Source organism: Saccostrea cucullata, unplaced genomic scaffold (genome assembly GCF_032062105.1).
Source record: "Saccostrea cucullata isolate Sc308-1 unplaced genomic scaffold, CSIRO_AGI_Scuc_v1 ctg299, whole genome shotgun sequence".
In the NCBI taxonomy this organism is placed as follows: domain Eukaryota; kingdom Metazoa; phylum Mollusca; class Bivalvia; order Ostreida; family Ostreidae; genus Saccostrea; species Saccostrea cuccullata.
This window is the reverse complement of record NW_026924125.1, coordinates 100,187-114,332: the sequence shown is the minus strand read 5'-3', so window position 1 is coordinate 114,332 and position 14,146 is coordinate 100,187.

The window sequence follows — 14,146 nt, the reverse complement described above, 5'->3', positions numbered from 1 at the left end:
TTAATGAGAAAAAAGGGAAATTTTTATATGAACTGGATCTATTTTTCCTCCAGAGAAGTTGAAAGATGTTTATAAGACATGTGACGAAAATTGAAGACATTTGCCAATCTGTTGGTCAATTAAAGATGATCATTTTTTGCCCTTTCAAATGCTGCAAAAACTGTCAAGTTTAAGAAGGCATATAGTGTTACTGGTACTTAAACTTTTACTAATGTGACTTTAATGCAGCACTTCTGGTGAAATGTTGACAGTAAGACTGCCATAGAACCAGTCATATTTGATTAACCTGTACTTGTATGGTAAACGGTCACTTGTCTTTGAATTCCTGTCAACATTTTATGCAAGGTTAACATTTAAACCAGTGGTAGGTTATAAGAAAAAATGAAGTTTTCTTTACATTTCTTGGTCAGATTTCAATCCAGTTATTCATCAACATTCACCAAGGCTTGCAAGTGAAAAAAGGGTTTCCTAAAGGACTTATTTTTAATTATACGTCTGCTTTTATCTTCCCTTTGCAAGCCTTTGCTGAAATAATGCCCGTCACCACTGAAAAATTCAACTGGATTTGAAAGACATGCTATTTTTGGCATTTAAAGTAAATTTACGTACCGGAACTGTATTATATATTATATATTTATTTTTTAATTTTTCTAGCGCTAGCAGAAATAGAATAGTTTGATAGTTAATTTAAATTATAATCATATTGTTCTTTAACTTTACTTACTATAAATTTAGATGAAGTCAAACCCGTTTCCTTTGAATTGACTAGTATCTTTTTTTTATAATATGGCATGGAGACTATGAAAATTACACCACCACAATATTACAAATACAATGAGAACGTACTTACACTAATCAACAAAAGGAAGGAACGAAATATTATTAAATCAAACGATTAACTGCTTTCAAATTGAACATTTATTCTTCTTCCTTTCATCACCAATACCCTATCTTTTTAAAATCTGAGAGGTTTTAACAGCTGTAGAATTCCTGCATTACATTGTTTGTGTATATTTCAATCATCAAAGATATATATGTCTACCTGTTAGTAAGAATTATGTTAAGAGTTGTAAGTAATCTCCTGATTGCCTGTTTCTCTCTTTTTTTCGGAATCTCGTTAGGGTTTTTTCTTGAAGCGAATTAAATCTTATTTATTAGATGAATTCTTGTAAATGTGTTAACGCTGCCTGGATCACACACTTGGATGGATGAACGCTAACGGTGCCCCTTTTCATTACATCGAAACAATTTCTGTTAATCAAATTTTCTAGTGATATTTCAGAAATCTGATTCAATACAAAAATACTAAAAATATTATGAACTTGATACATAGCAAACGAATTTTCAAAGTGACACTTGTTGGTATTTTTTAAAAGTTTAGCATGACCAGAAAATAGATTATGAAACAATGTTTTCTGGTCTCACAAAAGCAGAGATAAACAGGGGAGGTTTTAAAGTATAATTTTAAAAAGTAATATATAAACAATATTAATGCAACAAGTTCTGGTCAAAGTTTTCCTTCGAAAAGCACTACTCTCTTATGATTGTAATGAAAACGAACGGACAATGTTATAGATTTGTTTAAAGAAAAATGGCAAGATCCAAATCTTAACCCGAATTGCCTAGGTTTTTTTTAAATTTAAATTGAATCTCGGGACTTTGCATGTAGTCGTTCTATATATGATTGACTTTGGCAACAATATAAACCTGCCTCACTGCATATATTGTCGTCTATCGGTATGTATTGTCACAGGTAGCTGCAGATCTGTAGCGTTATGGTTTTATATATTTGTCTTTGGTCTTTGACCAAATAAAACCATAACGCTACAGATCTACAGCTATGTCACAAGCTGGTTTTATATAATGTTGTGAGCGACAATGCAATACCTATTTACTGCAAATATTTCCCTCGAAGGTAAAGTTTTTTTTATATATTCTCCTTATTATGCCTTTAATTTTCCTTTTCAAAGAGGGCTACTTGTCTGCTGAATTGATTTCTGTCCGATGTTTTTTGGTCATATTTTGATTTACACATGTACTGTTTGAGTCTATAATCATTATACAGTGCATTACTGTGTATTACTTTTGGACTTGTTCCAGCAGGCTTGAACATTACATTACTGAGTAAACTGGATGATTGTTTGTATGTATTGTACCAAAAATGAACTTTATATGATGTTAAATGAAATAAAGGCTATACTTTTTTATCAATTACTCTTGAACATGTATATGCGATAATCTTGTTGTTTTTATGTTAAATAGAATATAATTTTCTAATTCAATATATTGGTATTCATATAAGAAAGTGTTATTTACATTCAAAATCTAATGATTCATAATCAATAATCTTGTTATTTTTATGCCATATTCCTAGAACTCTGTTTATCCTTTATATGTAATATAAATCGTAAGATAATTGAATATGAGTTATATGTCTTTTACATATAAATGACAAGTGTTTGAAATATGATGAATAATTATTCACTTTTAGTGCTGAATTTACATATTAATCACCAGAAAATGTCATATAAACCAAATATTTTTTGTATAAAGACTGTTGCAAGTCATTCGAAAAGCTTTTGCTAGTTAAATACAAAAGTTTTTATTAGGTGATTATTTGAATATTAATTCAAAAAAGATTTTGAAAATTAATCATATTGAATATGAAAATCATTTTTTCGAATATGATTCACAAGATTTCAATAAAAGAAATAACTAGTGTAAGAATATTGATATTCTAATTCAAGATTCTACATATAAATCAAAGATAACAGATATTTAACACTCGAAAAATACATGAACATACCGATAGACGACCATAAATCATGGCGAGTACATAATGTCGAAGAGATATGTGTACTTAGTCACAAAATGTACCGTCACAAATCTCATTAAGAAATGTATGTCGAGCTCTTCATGACAGATAACCGTAATTTATAAAACAGCTTGCTTGTACACAAACTGCAGATCCAGGCGTTAAACTTCCACTTCTACGACAATCCAATATTTCATACTTCTAAATACAAATTTGAACATACTATTGATCTTCGACTTCATTGACAAAAAGTCTTAATATATTCACAACTCCATAACGCTTTTCTTAGATATGAGAAAAATTCATAAAAATAAAATAAAAGTATTGCAAGGGTTTCTTTGAACAGTATAAATAATTTATCAATAGATCAAGCTAGAAGAAGAGATTTGATGAAATTAATTATATGTAGTAGTTCATACTGACCTGTTCATGTTACTCCGTGTAAAAACTAAATCAACAAAAACTATAAACCCAATTCCTTCCAACAAATACTTAAACAACACGGAAATAATCGAGTGAAATATAATCAAAGAAAATTGCCTTATACTGAAAGTATCTTTTTTGGCAATAAAAGTGTAGGGATTAAGTTTCCTCAATCAAATAAAACTATCACTCTATCAGCTGACACGATTATATCTCGTACTGAATAATCTACAATTAGATTCCCTCTCAGATAACATCAACATAAAACTATCTCATCAAGTATGGCGGGTATAAAAAGAAGGCCCCAGTAACAGAGGTTGTTTAAATACATTTGAGTTTGCTGAGTACCTAGAAAAATGATACATTATATATTTAGACCCTGTCAGCGATTTAATTCATTGTTTGATTAAAAACTGTTGAAATCTCTACACCGAAGTATTGAATCCGTAATATATTTTACACCTCTTTTAAAAGGAAGCTCTTGAAATAATTTTTAAAACCCAAAATTATTACTTTTCTTTTGAAAGAAATCTGATTATTTTATTTTATGTATCTATTTGAAAGAATGAAGAATGCTCCAGAAATCATTTCTTTGTGATAATGCATAGCCCATTAAAATTATACTCATGCATGAAATTATTATAGTTTACGGTCTCAAAGAAGATCAAACCCCTCCCAAACCCTTACCCCTACCTCCTTAGTAGAGACTTGACAACAGTATTTTTACTGTGTACTAGCAGAAAAAAGGAAGAAAAAATTCGACACCCTTCATCGTTAAAAGGAAATATAAAAACATGGCAAAATATTCCGTGATCACATGCAAATTGATTGACAAATACTTACCACTTTTATGATTTTTGATCCAAAAATAGTCTTTCTTCCTTCATCTCATAAAACGAACTGAACTATGAAAATATCAAAGATCAATCCATCCACTCGTTCATTAATTCCATTCTTTAGTTTTCCCATACAGATCATATAACGAGATCCCTCCTAATAATTGTACTCACAGAAAAACAGAACACTATAAAAACAATTACATCGTTCAAACACCAGACAGACCTTGTCAATTAGTGGGTGCAGGACTAAAGTATTGGAATGCTACGAGGGTTGAATACTTCTTTTCTATTTTGCGGTGGCTCTTGAAAGAGGACCGAGTATAAGGACTTTGTTAAACCAACAGTAGTCGTAGAGGGTTAATATTTGACTTTTATCACAAACAAAAACTGTCAAACCCTCGTCCAGCATTTGTCGGTGGAAAATCGAACGGCTAGCACACGTGTATAATAGAAAAGAGGGCTTTTGGAGTCGCTATTATCAAAATGAATAATGTTTTTCGAGTATTAACTTGCTAATAGAAAATATTTTCGCCGTTTTTCCCAAGGATTTGAGTGTTCTGTTGCATCAATAATACATAACTTGAGGGTGTTTGTATTTTGGGTTTGTTTTTTATAGGGTACATTTAAGTTAGACATTTTTGAGGGTACACGCAGTTCAACTGAGGGAATGTTTTTTTTTTTTCCTTTCAAAATGAACATTTGCACTGCTTTAATAACTTGATTCATATGAAATATATAAACGATATAAGAGTGAATTTAAATTCACGAGACATTTAACTTATATGTGAACCTCTTATCAACTGAAGTACCTACAAAAACGTTTTAAATGATGATTCTTCAAAGTCTAAATAAACAAAACAAAGATAAGTAATATTAATAGCAGAGATGAGATGTACTTCTACAAACAGATGCCATGGGGAGGAGGGGGGCGCTCCCTTGTCAACCAATTATACCCACAATGTGCTTCTTGTCATGATTGGGTACATGTAGAATAGTGTGAAAATAATGGCCTAGCAATTGTTTGCTAAACATAAAACATTCCACAATTAAAACGACTGATTGTATTTTTAATCAAGGAGTTGTATCAACTTAATAGCCTTAGTCTTACTCATTTTGGAAATATCTTTTGTGGGAGTGGGTTTTTAGTATCGAATTAATTGGAAGAGAAAATCCATCTGCAGGTGGTAGTGGCATATTGCTACATTTACATCAATAAATTAAAGTTTCAGTTATCACGTTTATCATTAAATTTAGTTGTCATTTTTCAGCAATATCTTTCACTTGTAAAATTATACTCTATGATGTTTTATTGAATGTTCATTGGGGTATAATGAATGATGAAATATTAATGAAACTGAAGTTGAAAATGATGAATATTGTTGAAGATATAGCTTCGTCGATATATCCAAATGTCAAATTAAAGGTTATTGGAAAATTCATAGACTGCTTATTTAGTAAACTTTCAATAAGTCTAGAATATTAAAATTATCATGATCTTGCAATTAAAATAATTTTAGTGTTTGTTTAAAACATTCTATTTGTACGTGTAAGTTTCTAAGTAGTTTTTGGAAATCAATTTTTCTAATAATCTTTTGAAATTCCCAATGATTCTAATTGCGCCATGTTATTAGCAGACTTATTTTTTCTATTTTTCATTCATATGAAGCCGTATTTATTCAAAAGCTTTTATGTGAAAAGAAAATTTCGTGCTTTGGCATTCGACATGCTGTGTATTCTTTTTATCGCCTTTGGTGGAAAGCAACTTTCGCTAAAACAAGTACACAAATACACAAAAAGACCATTTGGGAATGCTCTTAAACAAATAAACTTTTTTCAAGTTAAATTTTTTTCGCCGAATATCGTACAGACTAAATGCAATACGTTAAACTTTACAGAACGACGACATTTCATCAATTAAAAAAATAATTTTCATTTCTAAGCTGATTTGATATATATTCTGTATTCTGTGAATTCAAAATAAAAGACCCACATTAACAGAGTTGGACAATTTGTTTGCAGCAGAGAAAGACATTAGACAAACTAAAATCAAAACATCCTGATAAAGTTTTCCCTAATTCATGAAGCAATATACAACTATTACCTACATGAACTTACAAAGATCTCTAACATGCTTCGATAAACAAGAGCACGTTTTACAGATGAATAATTTCTAAAATGAGGCAAGCTTTCAACAAAACGTTGATGATACAAGGAAATCAACAGCCAGTTAAAAGTCAACATTTTGCTCATTCTATGGTCAATACAACTCCTTGTTCGTAAATACATTCTATCGCCAAGTGGAATGTTCACTGACGTTTTTTATACAAATTCTTAGGCCTTTATTTTCACACCTTCTTGTCGACGGACTTTTTCGTTTGTCCGAGCATTAAAAAAGCATTCTGACCGGTTTAACGGGAATGTTTTCTCTCTCTTGGCACCTTGCTACATGATCATTAATAATTATAAAGTCAAATTTTCAAAGTAATATCTTTTAAAATGATTTTGTTGAATGATATATAAAATTTTTAATTTTCCAGCAAATACATAAAGTAAAAGTCAAGATATTAAAAATCAAAATTTTGACCTAATTCTGTTCCCAGTTCAGGGTCTTGGAGCCAGATCCGACAAGATGTTTTAGCGGTCTATACTTGCTTTGCTTCCAGTGTATATTGTTTTCAATGGACTTTTGCTTTGAGAGACTCAAGGAATTTCATTTTGTACGAACACTTTTTGTATCAAGAGAGTTTCCGAAAAGTGTTCTGCTGCTGGTTGTACTTCCAAAAAGTATTTATTACCTCCCAACTTCTGGCATTTTAATTTTCATTAATGGGCGCTCCAAAAGAACAGAAAACAGAGAATTTTGTGTAATTATTACATAACACGGCAATAAACCCCCCGATTGCCTGCAATATAAATGCGCTTTGCATCTGTTGGTATGTAAACATTTTTCCAGAGCCATGCATTTGTCGTATGTTGTCCTAATTTTCAGAATGAGGAGCTCTTTACTCATTGCCAATTTTTTCTTCTACTTTTCCTTAAATTGATTTAGTTTTATTTCTCCTTTTTATTTTGAAGTCTTAAAGGGATGGTGCTTTCTAAGCTTCAAACTAATTAGACCATGATTTGGATTTAAGGATGGAAAGAAACATTTGAAAGTTACACTCTCTCAATAAAAACGGAATCGCCTTCATTGAATCTGATACAGTGTATGAATTCACTGCGAAATTGACATCTGCCTTAAACTTGTTTGAATTTCACTTCGAGATTCTGGATAGTAAATGATTGCAATGTTTGTAAATAATCCCTCGCTAAATTTAGACTAGCAAGCCAATTACAACCTTGTTCCAAGGTAATAAATCGAGATTTAAGGGTCTTACCAGATTCCGTGTGTTTGATTGTAGCTCATATTTCTACCTGGCCTTGAAGGAAATGACGGGTGGACCCTAAAATCTGATTTGTTTATTGGCAATAAATGAAGTGTCAAACTTTTCATTGTGTCTAGAAAAGACGATGCATAATTACTTGACATCTAATAATTTTTATATAAAAAGAGTGACCTGTAATTTACCTCACTCAGCTGATAGATATAATTGATTTTATTTACTGTGGTGTTCATTCTTATAGACCAAGGTAAATACAAATATGTATAAATTGATATCAACACTAATAATAATGATTCATGACTTTAAATAGAAAATACATGATTTCCAATATTGTCATTTGACAAAAGATTTTCATATACAGCAGATATCAGAGGAAAGGACAAGATATGCAAAGACCCTTTTTGGTCCCTGGTTTAGGAGTCTTTTAGAATGATGCAACAGTGTATCAATAAAAATTTGAGGTTACCCCAGCCACAAAATGAGTATTGGTTCTAAGTAATGGGGAACACAGAGTGTTCTTATTTTTACAAAAAATAAGGGACCAGGTTCGGGTGTAGTACCTTTTCCTTTGGAAAGTTAAAGGTATAGTTTAATTTGATCATTGGCCTCTCTGAAATCAATCTGATCAGAAAATATTCTATAAAAAGATGTAAAGGATGAGCATCAACTTGGCCAGACAATTGACTTATAGAAATATTTATGCTTAGTGTAACTTGCCAGATATTTATGTCTGCTGAAGCTGATCAGATCATTTGAGTTTTTCTTCTTTCTTCATTCGTATTTTTTCCACATGTCTTGTACATATGTTATTAAAGGGTCCATTATCAAAAGATTCATTTTCTAATGAATTATTTCACGTTTAAAGTTTGAATCTTCTTACACCATGTCAACTTAAAGTAGAAAATAACAGTTTAAGTGAACCAAATCATGCAAAATTGAAACAATTTTTTTTGACATCAGATCTTTATTTGTATTTTCTTTAAAGATCAATAAGTTGGTAAAACATTTTCAGGGACGTTTAAAATGCGTCAATATACTTTTAAATTTGACAATTGCAATTAATTTAAAAGTTACTTTTTATTCTTGAACTGATTTTCAGGAACAGTTTATTGTCGATGCGCTTACGTCAATTCTGTAATATTTACATTTGCAAATGTTTTCCTTTATATAACAGTACTGAAAGCAAGCGTTTTTATAACTGTGTAAATACTTTTATAGATTTAAAACGTTCGACGTAATTTCTCTGTGACGTCATCAAGGGTCGACGCGCGTTTAGTGGATTACATACATGCCGTTGGGTTTGAAAAATTAACGCATTTCACACGTTAAAAGTAACAATCAGGCAAATATAAAGTATGAATAAGTCACAAATGTAAATATAAGTTGATGAACAGTTTGTATCAAATCTTCCATAAAGCCCTTCGGGCTTTATGTGCTTACGTCAATTATGTACTGAAAGAATAACGATCTCTGGCATTCAGTGACACATACTAACAAGCTGGGGAACTGGGAACACACATAATGTAAATACAACCTGAATGAAAACATTCATGGGACTGAGATATAAAATTTACGTTGAATTTAGCTGTAAACTCTGAATCATAAAACTTTCAAAAAATTCACAGATTGAACACAAAACTCCTATAAATTCAATTAAATACACACTACGTATTTGTGAATACGTGACGTGCATGTTTTTTCAAGCTTTAATGAGAAATATGTGGTCAATTTTGAAATATTTAGAGAAGAATTGACGTATCGATTTCAGGAAGGTAGTGGTTTGTTTAATGTTTTTTTACAATCTTCTATGTAACAACCCTACATCATGCTTTGATCAGGGGCCCGTTTACTTTGTTAAGAAATTTTCAATGCAGTCATATACTTCTCCATTTAGTTTGAAGGAGGTGAACTTTGAAATCGATTACAATGTACAACTATTTTTTGCCGGCAAAATTGCAGAATAGGAATATATTTATTAATCAACGATAAAAACATTTATTTTGCACAAGATCACGATAAACTTTGAAAAACAACATTCGATAACCGCTTTTAGGGTAAAAAAAAATATGGATTTATTATTGGATTGCACTGCAAGTCAATTATTACTTCAACAATAGAAATACTTATTCATTGTGCTCCTGTTTAGGGGGTGGGGTATTTTCTAAAATCATTTTATATATACTGTTGTTATTTATGAGTTATATAATATAAGATGGGCGAATTTCTGTTGAATTCAATTTTGATGACAATTAAAAAGCTAATACCCCTTTAATATTTTAATGCAAGTTACATAAAAATTAACCTATGTTCTTGAAATTACAACCACATGTATCAGCTCTTAACAATGCTTAACAACACTACAGTGTTTACAGTTGCAAATATAAGGAAATTAAAAGCTAAAAAAGTAAGTTCGAAAGTAACTTCCATAAGTCACTACATGTATTTATAAAGATGAGATTGCAAAGTCAGAAGCTAGATCTGCTATTTTCTTAGAAAAATAAATCGTTTAGCTCTCAAAGTGTAGCGAGGACTTCACATGCAGAACCTATACATTTTAATCAGCTAAAGCTTTAGAAAGCAGGCACCATGAAACAAACAAATGAATGCAATTACAATTTGATGTATCTAACAAAGTATAGTACATGATTGTCTCTTCAACTGAATTCAGGTCATTTTTTTAAACATTAGATTAATACTATGTGAGACTTATACTTTACTTCTCGTTTAATTAGTGAAAATCTACTGACCATGCAATTACAGCTAAAAAAAAAATCCATGGTTATCTTTTCTTGTCCTTATTACTTGCAATACTAGGAATTGCTGCTGATCTGAAAAGGTGTCCGTCGGTATATTTTACGTGACTTTTGAGCTAGAAGTATGTCATGTGTTGTTTGTACACCTAAAGTGTGTGTCTTTATTACATGTATACATGTATTAGTAAATAAGAATAATTGTTAAAGTTTTTATATATCATTTAAGGCTTTAAAGTCGATTTTTTGTCCCTTCACATGGAAAAATTGGCTGGTTGCCAAGGAAATTACTTTGACCAGGTTTCCATAGTAACCGTGATCCAAAAAAAATTCATTTTACATGTATAAATATACATGGATCATAGTGCAAGAGAAATCTATGTGTGGAAAATCATCGAATTCTGCGAACCCCCATGAATCACTTATATACCACTTTTGTCTGATTTTTACGCGGACTGTACTTAACATTGCTTTTTTATAAAACTCGTCTGTAAAATTATAGTATACATTGTGGACGATATAAAACATCTGGGTGTGGGATGACAAAATCTATATGCTGGCTATAATTCAGGGCTTGTCTTAATTTCTGACAGTTTGTCATTTAGCATATGACAATAGAGCAATGCAGTATTACAGAAGTTATAACCTGCATTGCTCTACTGCCGCAGCAACATGAGGAACAATCAGGTATTATATGAAATGGGACCTGGACAAATCATAGATAAATGACGAAAAAGACAATGTCAACACGGGAGAGGCATTTAAAAGTACAGGGTATATATCAGAAGTAATTACGATATATATTTATTTGGGCGTAAATCACCCTAGTCTTCTAATATTACCTCCATGTCGACAAAAAACATTCAATTCAATGGCTGAAAATAGAACTAGATTTACACAGCTCTTTAAGCCCAAGGACCAGAACAAAGGAAAAGGTTTAATAAAACATGTGTTAAATCTTCCGGGGTCTTCCTCCTTAAAACTATTGCCGGTTTCTAGGTAAGCGTTCAAGGCGGGGATTTGTCGGACAATTTTTATTTGTTATAACAATCGACGAAAATCGTGTGCTTGATTTATTTCAAACAGTCTCCATTTTTTTCATAGAAAAAAACCCCTTTTTTCAAAGTTCAAATGTCTTGATTTAAAATAAATAAAAGATTTTCTTTTGATAAATATTTAAAGGTCAAGCATTTAACATGACTAGTCATTTTAAATACTTATTCCTTCTCTATATATTTATTTTTCTTTTGATGCCTATGGACTTGATATCATTTACTGAGTGACCTGCCATTCTGAGGTCCCCTACAAGGTATGCCGAGAAGGTATGAAATAAAGCAAAAAGAGCAGTTCAGAGTGTTTAAACTCAAAGCTGCCAGAGTAGACGATAAAAGTGTACGAGTATTTTGTGTTCGGTTAGTATGTTTTAATCAAATAAATCGGAATAAGAAAAATGTTGTATTTTGAGTTGTTTTATGCATTGTGTGTCACATTCAAAGCTACTCTTTGGAATAAGAATATAATTTACCTCCCTGTGTGATTTAACAGACCCCTAGATTCTTGTTCAAAAGCCAAAGATATGCACAAATACATGTTAAAATTTAATTAATGCCCTAGTAGATTCTTTACAGTTTTGTCGTATTTGCAAATGATGGAAAAAAGACAAATCTGAAAATAACTGAAATTCAACATTCTAGGGGTCGATTATATACTTCACAAATTTCACTATATTAGTTTGCAAAGGGACACAAGTACATAAACAAAAATTATCGAAAATCTACAAAATTAAGTAATTCAAACGATTCACAAAGATTTCAGCAAATGTTTGCAAAGCTTATATAAACAAAATCATGAAATAATTTTCACACCCCCTTAAGGTTATTTTTAAATACGAACAAAAGAAAAATCAAGAGTGAATTAAAATTATAACTATAAAGACTCTATCAAACAACTTACTTGGAAAGAAATGCTACGGTATCCTCAACAGCACTAAATTAATTCATCATCACAGAACACCTCAGATCCAGCGCAGATTCTATTAGTTCTATCAGTCTTTCAATTGTTAGAAGTCCTTGAGAAATATTCTATCGTTTATTAAAAGACAGACAGAACCTGAGTGGTCTAGGAATCCGGCGATTTATTTATCCCTGTATAACGAGTTATCTCCGAGGCTTACAACATATGTTCAGGATCATCCGCTCTCTTGTCAGAGAGAAGCTCAAGAAGGGGAAAAATCTGCGACACAGATGATTGTATCTTCTTCAGGCCCCAACTGTCCGATATTTTACTGTTGATGTAATGTTTGAGTTATTTGCTCTTCTCACACAAGGTAATAGGGAGTCTATATGATTTACTGCTCAATATCAGGTGAAGGCGATCTTCCTCCCTCCCCTAGCTGTGCTATTTTTTTAACAGAAGAATCCAGGAGACCTAGTAGTATTATATTGACCCAGAGTATAACCATTCCACCCCCTGAACGAGTACCTCTTCTGTCCCAGGAATAATTTGCTCTGTCATTATTGAATTCAATAAATGCAGATATTTTTGGGTTCACTATTGTTCAAGTTTAAATACAAAATGTTTGAATGGTTGAAGGCAAAAGTAAACGCTTTAGTGCGAAATTCAAAGAAAAGCATTTAAATAGAATATGGATAAGTATTTGCCAGACAATTTCGATTTTCTCTTCTTTTAAAGCATAGAGGTGGCAAAAAGAGTTTCACACGGTTACCAGTTTGACTGGATTGATTTTATCTTCTTCATATTCTTTACAGTTTTTCAACAAATGAAATGATTTTTTAAATAGATTTTCTTACACTTACATGATATTTTTCATTTTTGGCTATCACTTAATATAATACCACACAATCGATATGGACTATCCTAAACTTGTACAAACTACGTTATTCTATTCTTGACATTTTATTTTAAAGGAACATCTCTCTCTCTCTCTCTCTCTCTCTCTCTCTCTCTCTCTCTCTCGTGGCTAGACACCGAAATGACTGTTAACTTTTCCAATATTTTATTTCTTTTCTTTATTTAATTAGAATCATAATTCTTAATTGGGCACTGAACACATTTGAAATCCGTTTTGAAAAATGTAATTTATAGTGAAATCTAGTTTTTTTTTTAAGCATATACAATGAAACTTATCTTATCCGGACATCACTTCTTCTATAGAAATTTGTCAGACTAGAAAACATTCTGAATATGAAAGTATGGAACGCCTGCACTGTGTTATCATGACAAAATTAAATTTATGATGTGCATTTATCATTTTGTGATGCGACTTTGTCGTTACATGAGGTGCATTTGTCATTATGTGATGTGATTTTGGCATTATGTGGTGTACATAAGTCATTACATGATGTGCCTTTATCGATACGTGATGTGCTTTTGTCATTGTGCTTTGGCATTATGTTATGTACATTTGCCATTATGTGTAATACGAAGGGTGATTTTAATGAATAACGTCCGTAAAAGAAATGATGTCGGGTTTCTATGTTGAAAATTTCTAAAGGACTCCTTTCCAATTTTAATGCGCATCTGCAACCGTTCTGCCGAGAATCACATGATCAAAGCGGTCACGTGATATGCTCCGTAACGTTCTGTCACAGAAGATTTTTTCCGACTCATGTATTTCTTACCAAACAAAATATTATTTATAACAAAACAGTCCATTTGTCAGAAATGGCCAAATCTCGGCAATAGTATTGATGGATAAGGATATTATTTTCCAGAACGAACATGGTGACCATATCATAACCCGCTTGGGAGCTTCGTTTAAGTATGGATGCCCCCTCTTTATCATATCTGATAAGTTTAAAGTCTAAAGTAAACGATATTTTAAGGATTTAATAATGACAATCGCACACCAGATAATGACTAAATCACACAACATAATGACAAAAGCGCATCACAGAATGATAAAAACACATCATG